Source organism: Echinops telfairi, unplaced genomic scaffold (assembly GCF_000313985.2).
Source record: "Echinops telfairi isolate 266 unplaced genomic scaffold, ASM31398v2 ScPeMD7_443;HRSCAF=831, whole genome shotgun sequence".
Taxonomy (NCBI): domain Eukaryota; kingdom Metazoa; phylum Chordata; class Mammalia; order Afrosoricida; family Tenrecidae; genus Echinops; species Echinops telfairi.
In genome coordinates, this window is record NW_022104341.1 from 46,023,145 (window position 1) to 46,029,534 (window position 6,390).

A 6,390-nucleotide genomic window follows, 5' to 3' on the forward strand; every position below is an offset into this window, starting at 1 on the left:
TAAATGCCCTTTGCCTCCTCATGTCCCACTATCATTCTCAGTGTTCATTTGGGCTTCAGTAGTTCCTCTTTGTTACATTACCCTTGATCACACCCTACCAGGTCTCCTATGCCCTCCTCACCACCCATTTGGATCACTTGTTCTCTTATCCCTGGGTTTGTTAACACCACTACCCTTCCCCCCACTTCCCCCTCTCCCATGTCCCGCCGGAACTGTCAGTCCCGTTGTTTTCTCCTCAGATTATTCATCCAGATTATTTTATTTAGGTTAGACAGACCTGCTGAGATACTAAGATGCACAAAAACAAGACAGAGCAAAACCAAGTAACAATATACAACAAAAGAACAAGAACAACAATCAAACAATGGCAAAAAACAAACAAAACACAACAAGAAAGAAAAGCTTGTAGTTAGTTCAAGAACTGTTTTTTGGGCTTTAGGAGTGTTTTCCAGTCCAATGTGTTGGGGCACCACCCCCTGGCCCCAAAGTCCACCTTCAGCATTCCCTGGGGACCTTGCCATTCCATTCCGTTGCTGTTCTGTTGCACCCGCTTAGTGTTTAGCCTTGGTGTGGCAGGGTCAGATCGGGTGTAATTCCCAAACTGTGTTTCCGGTGTTGTCACCTCTAGGGCTATGGGTCAGTGAGGGACCTCATGTCTCATAGAGGGGCCGGCCATATGGTCCTTTCTGTGTACTAGCTGCTCTAATCAGGAACATCGTTCTCAAGGCCTGGTGGGCCATGATGTGCTCCACTCTCTCCTCCTCCCCCTTCATCTGCTCCCGTGTGCTCCGATCAGATATGTCCCTCTCCCGGAGATGCAGATTCAGTGCCATCCTTTGAAATAAATTCTTCTGGGGGGAGGGGCAGATGTTCAGTAGTAAGTGGGATTGGGGCCAGCCCCTCAGATTTCTCCACTGGTTCCCTGCTGCACACTGGCTTGTTGCATTCACATCTTGGAGCACTGGGTTGAAATTTGGTCCCTCTTTCCCTGTGGTGATATAAACAATACCCTCCCCTTGGGTGGGTTAGTGCCCTGTGCCCCAGCTACCCATTTATTATTATTATTTTTCCTTTGCCCACCTCCTTTTTAGTTGGCTACCTTATGTATCCCTGTATTTGGTCTGATCCCTGCCATACTACCTGGTCATAGCCCCAGGTAAGTTTATATACAGTAACTTTTTCCCTATGCCCCATTTCCATTGTTTTTTTTTTAAGCTTACCTCAGCGTACTCATGCTGTACTTGTCCTTTTTCCTTGACTTACTTCACTTAGCATGATTTCCTACAGTACTTCCCATGCAGTGATGTACTTCAGATGTTCATCACTGCTTTTTAGCGATACGTAGTACTCCATTCTATGTATGTACCACAGTTTTTTAATCCACTCATCAGTTGATGGAAATTTGGGCTGTTTCCAACTCCTTGCAATTGTGAATTGTGCCACAATGAACATTGGAGCACAGATGTCTGGTCTTGGTTTGTTTCTTGCCTCTTCTGGGTATATGTCCAGTAGGGGGATTGCTGGGTCATATGGTAACTTGATTCCATCTGTTTTAGTTATCACCAGATCAATTTCCATAGTGGCTGTACATACTTACAGGTGCACCAGCAGTGGATGAGAGTTCCTTTCTCCCCACAGCCCCTCCAACATTCATTGCTTTCTGATTTTTTGAATTGGGCTATCTTTGAAGGTGTTAGGTGGTACCTCATTGTTGTTTTAATTTGCATTTCTCTTAATGCTAAATATCAGGAACATTTTCTCGTATATTTGTTGGCCATTCAATTTCTGCCCCTGTGAAACTTCTGTTCAGGTCTTTTGCCCACCTCCTCAGTGGGAAATTAGGTTTTTTTCTCTTTGGAAGCTAGCAGAGCATTGTAGATTTTACTAATAAGGCCTTTTTCTGATGTATCATTGCTAATGATGTTTTCCCAGTCTGAGGACTCTCTTTATACTGTCTTGGTGAATTCTTTCAATGTACACAGGTGTTTTATCTTCAGTATATCCCATTTGTCAATTTGTGCCTCCTCTGTGTTTGTGTCCTTCCCTATTTCTGATAGCCTATGTATTCCATATGCCAAAGTTCTCAAGTTGGTCCCAATTTCCTCATTGATGGCCCTAATAATTTGGGGTTTAACTTCAAGGTCTGTGATCCACCTTGAGTTTATTCTTGTGCATGGAGTGAGATAAGGTTCTTTCTTCATTTTTCTGGAGGTAAATATCCGTTTTTTCCCCAGCACCATTTGTTAAAGAGGGCATCTGCTTCCCATTGGATATTTTTTGGGCCCTTATCAAAGATCAGTTGTGTGTATGCTGATGATTTTATTCTGAGGTGTTCAGTTCTTTTCCATTGGCCTGAGTATCTGTCATTATATCAATACCATCATGCGGTTTTGACAACTGTGGCTGTGTAGTATGTGGTAAAGTCAGGTAAAGCAAGCCCTCCCACTGTGTCCTTCTTCTTGAGGAGTTCCCTGCTAATTCTGGGCTTCTTTCCTCTCCATATGAAGTTGGTGATCAGTTTTTCCACTTCTTTGAAGAAAGATGAGGGTAATTGTATCGGAATTTACATTAAACTTATATAGTGTCTTAGGCAGGACTGACATCTTGACTATATTGAGTCTTCCAATCCACAAATATGGAATATTCTTCCATTTGTTGAGGTTGCTCTTGGTTTCTTGTAATAGTGTTCTGTAGTTTTCCCCATATAAACTTTCTGTTCTTTTAATCAGGAAATCCCTAAATATTTCAGTTTGTGTTTCGCTATTGTGAAGGGTACCACCTTTTGATCTCCTCTTCTGTTGTCTTATCTGATGTGTGTAGCAGTCCAATGGACTTCTGTTTGTTGATCTTGTATCCTGTCACTCTGCCAAGCTCCTCTATTGCTTCCAGTACTCCCCTTGTAGACCTTTTGGGATTTTCCATATATAAAATCGTATCATCTGCAAATAACGATAGTTTCACCTCTTCTTTCCCTGTGATCTTTCTCAGAGAGCGGTGTATTGGAGTCACCCACTATAATTGTTGAGGCTGTGATTTCTTTTTTCATCTTTTGCAGTGTTTGGTTGATGTATTCAGTGGGTTTCTCATTCGGGGAATATATGTTTACAATGCTTAGTGGTTCTTTGTCTGCCATTCCCTTGAGCATAATATAGTATCCCTCCTTATCTCTTTTTATGGTTTGCACTATGAGGTCAATTTTATCCAAGATTAGGATTGCAACCCTGGTTTCTTTGAATTACTCTTTTTTTGCTTTGCCTTTCTCCAGCCTTTGAGTCTCAGCCTATTTTTGTCCATAGATTTGAGATGTGTTTCCTGCAGGCAGCAGATTGATGGGTTGTTTTTTCCAAGCCAGTCTGCTAGTCTCAGTCTTTTAATGTCTGAATTCAGGTCATTGGCATCCAGGGTTATTATCTCCATCTGCAGACTGTTATGTTATCTTATACCTTTTGTGTTGCGTGTTTTCCTACTTTCTTTTCTCATTAATGTGTTGTGCATGCGTTTGTGTGTATCATTCTTGATTTTATTCCATCCTTAAGAAAATGCTATCTTGGGGTCTGTTTTCTCTTTGTTGCCCTCTGGGTGAGATTGTTTATGTGGCTCTCTCTTATTTATGCTTGGTGAGTGTTGCTCCTCTGCCCATACTGGGTGGTAAGGATCTTTTGTAGGGCTGGGTTTCTTCTAACGTATTCTTTTATTTTTTCCTTGTCTGGGTAGACTCTTACTTCTCCGTCTATCTTGATCGATAATTTGGCTGGGTAGAGTATTCTTGGGTTTGCATTGTTTCCTTCAATTTTTGGAATTTATTACCCAATTCTCTCCTCTTCTTCATAGTTTCTACTGATAGATCTGAGCATATTCTTATTTGGGAAACTTTATATGTGATTGCTTGTTTTTCCCTAGCTGCTCTCATGATTTTCTCCCTTTTCCTCAAAGTTGGACAGTTTAACTATTATGTGCCTTGGTGACTTCTTCTTGGGATTCAGTCTAGCTGGTGTTCTTTCAGCCTCGTAAATGGCTGCCTGGTTTTCATTCATTAAGCTGGGGAAGTTTTCCTCCAAGAATTCTCTCACTATTGTTGCAGATGACTTCTTTGTTGTGTCTTCCTCTGGTAATCCAATAATCCTAATGTTGTTCCTATTCATAGCATCAGACATAGCTCTTAGGTTTTCTTCAGCTTCTCTGATGATCTTATTAGATATTTGTTCACGTTTTTTAAAGTCTGCTTGGCTGTCTTCTAAGTCACTGATGCAGTTCTCTGCTTCCTGCAGTCGATTCGTGAGGTCCATGTATCTGCTACTGGTTTTTGTTATCACTTCTGTAAGCTCTTGTGTTTCCCTGTGGTGTATGGCCTTTATCTCTTCTATCATTTTATCCTTTATCTGTATTGCTTCCTTCATATCCTGTATAACTCCAAGCAGCATTCTGAAAATTTCTTTCTGTGGCAGCTCAATGTCTGCTTCATCTATGCATGTCGTTATGTTCAAGGCATCTTCAGCCATTGTCTTTTGTTTCTCCTGTTTTTTCATTCAGGTAGTTGGGCCTGATGGCTGTTTGCTTTGCGTTGTTTTAGAGGAGCCAGGTGCCATTTTCCAGTGAGTCAAAGAGCACTGGCTCTCTCTGGGTGACTTGTAGGAATGCTTCTTTGAACTTCCTACAGCTGATTTCACTAAGGAATCAACCTACCTCTTTATCCTCCTGTGACTTCCCTCTCAGCGGAATGCCCCAGATGGCTAGTGGGTTGCATGCTTTGGTGTTGTGGAGGTTGGGCAGAGGTTCCTGCAGTAGCTTGGAATGTTGATGGGTGTTGGCCGAGCTGCCTTAGGCCCCCAGGCACAAAGGCAGGAATTCCCAGGTAAGATGTTGGGTGGAGGATGTACACTGATACAGATAGGAACTGGAAACAGAGAATCCAGGGCAGATGATACTTTCAGGACCAGTAGTGTGAGTGGTGATACTGGGAGGGTGGAGGTAGGGTGGGTTGGAAAGGGGGAACTGATTACAACGATTTGCATGTGACTTCCTCCCTGGGGGGTGGACAATGGAAAAGAGGGTGAACGGAGATGTTGGACAGGGCAACATATGACAAAATAATGATTTATAAATTATCAAGGGTTCATGAGGGAGGGGGAAGCGGGGAGAGAGGGGGAAAATGAGGAGGTGATGCAACGGGCTTGGATGGGCTTGGATGGAGAGCAAATATTTTGAGAATTATGAGGGCAATGAATGTACTAATGTATGTGTAGATTATCATAAGAGTTGTATACATCATAAGAGTTGTATGAGCCCCTAGTAAAACGTTATTTAAAAAAAGGAGTTGGGCAGAGTATCCGCTGGTGGATGTAAGTAACTCTCCTGGGATGATTTCTGGGGAGTTCTTCTCGCATGTCGATGAAGAGTTTCTTAAAGCAAAGTTGAACTTAATGACATGGATGAAGCAGGACTTTTTTTTTTATGCATGACTTTTATTTGCTTATGGGACATGAATCAAAATTAGAAGAAGTAGCTACAAAGATGCATTTATAATTGAAACATGGATTGTATGTAGTATGAATCTTGGAAAATTGGAAGTTGTGAAAAATGAACTGGAATGTATAAAGGTCAATATCCTAGATATTATTGAGCTGAATTACCTTGGTACTGACCATTTTGGATAGGCAAGTCATATGGTTTACTTTGTCCAGAGTGATATGTTCAAAAGGAATGGTGTCTTATTCAACAGCAAGTATACTTCATGATCTATCTTGAAGTACAATGCTTCTGTGTTAGGATAATATCCATATTCTACAGGGAAGAACTTTTAGTACAACTATTATTCTAAGTTACACCCCAATCACTAGAGACAATGATAAAAAATTAAAGAATTCTGACTAAGCAGTACATGGAAATTATTGAATATTTTTGCAGAAGATAGTTCAAAAACAGTTGTGACAGATATCAATAGGGAGCTACCAAAAGGTCAAACTGGATTCAGAAGAGGACTTGGATGGACAGATACCATCTAATCGATCTTGACTGAAAGAGTATACCACAAATATTTTCACTTTTGTTTTATAGATTATGCAAAGATATTTGACTGTATGGATCATGACAAACTATTGATAACACTGCCAAGAATGAGAAGTTCAGAATACTTAATTATTCTCATTCAGACCCTTGTACATAGACCAAGAGGCAGTCGTTGAAACTGAACAAGGGGACACTGCATAGTTTCAAATCAGAAAATGTGTGTTAGGGCTGTATTATTTCACCATACTTATTCAGTCTATATGTTGAGTAAATAATCTGAGAAGCTGGACTATCTGAAGAAAGATAGAGCCTCAGAATTGGAGGAAGGCTCATTAATAATCATTGATATGCATTTAAAACATTCTTGCTTGAGGAAACCAAGAA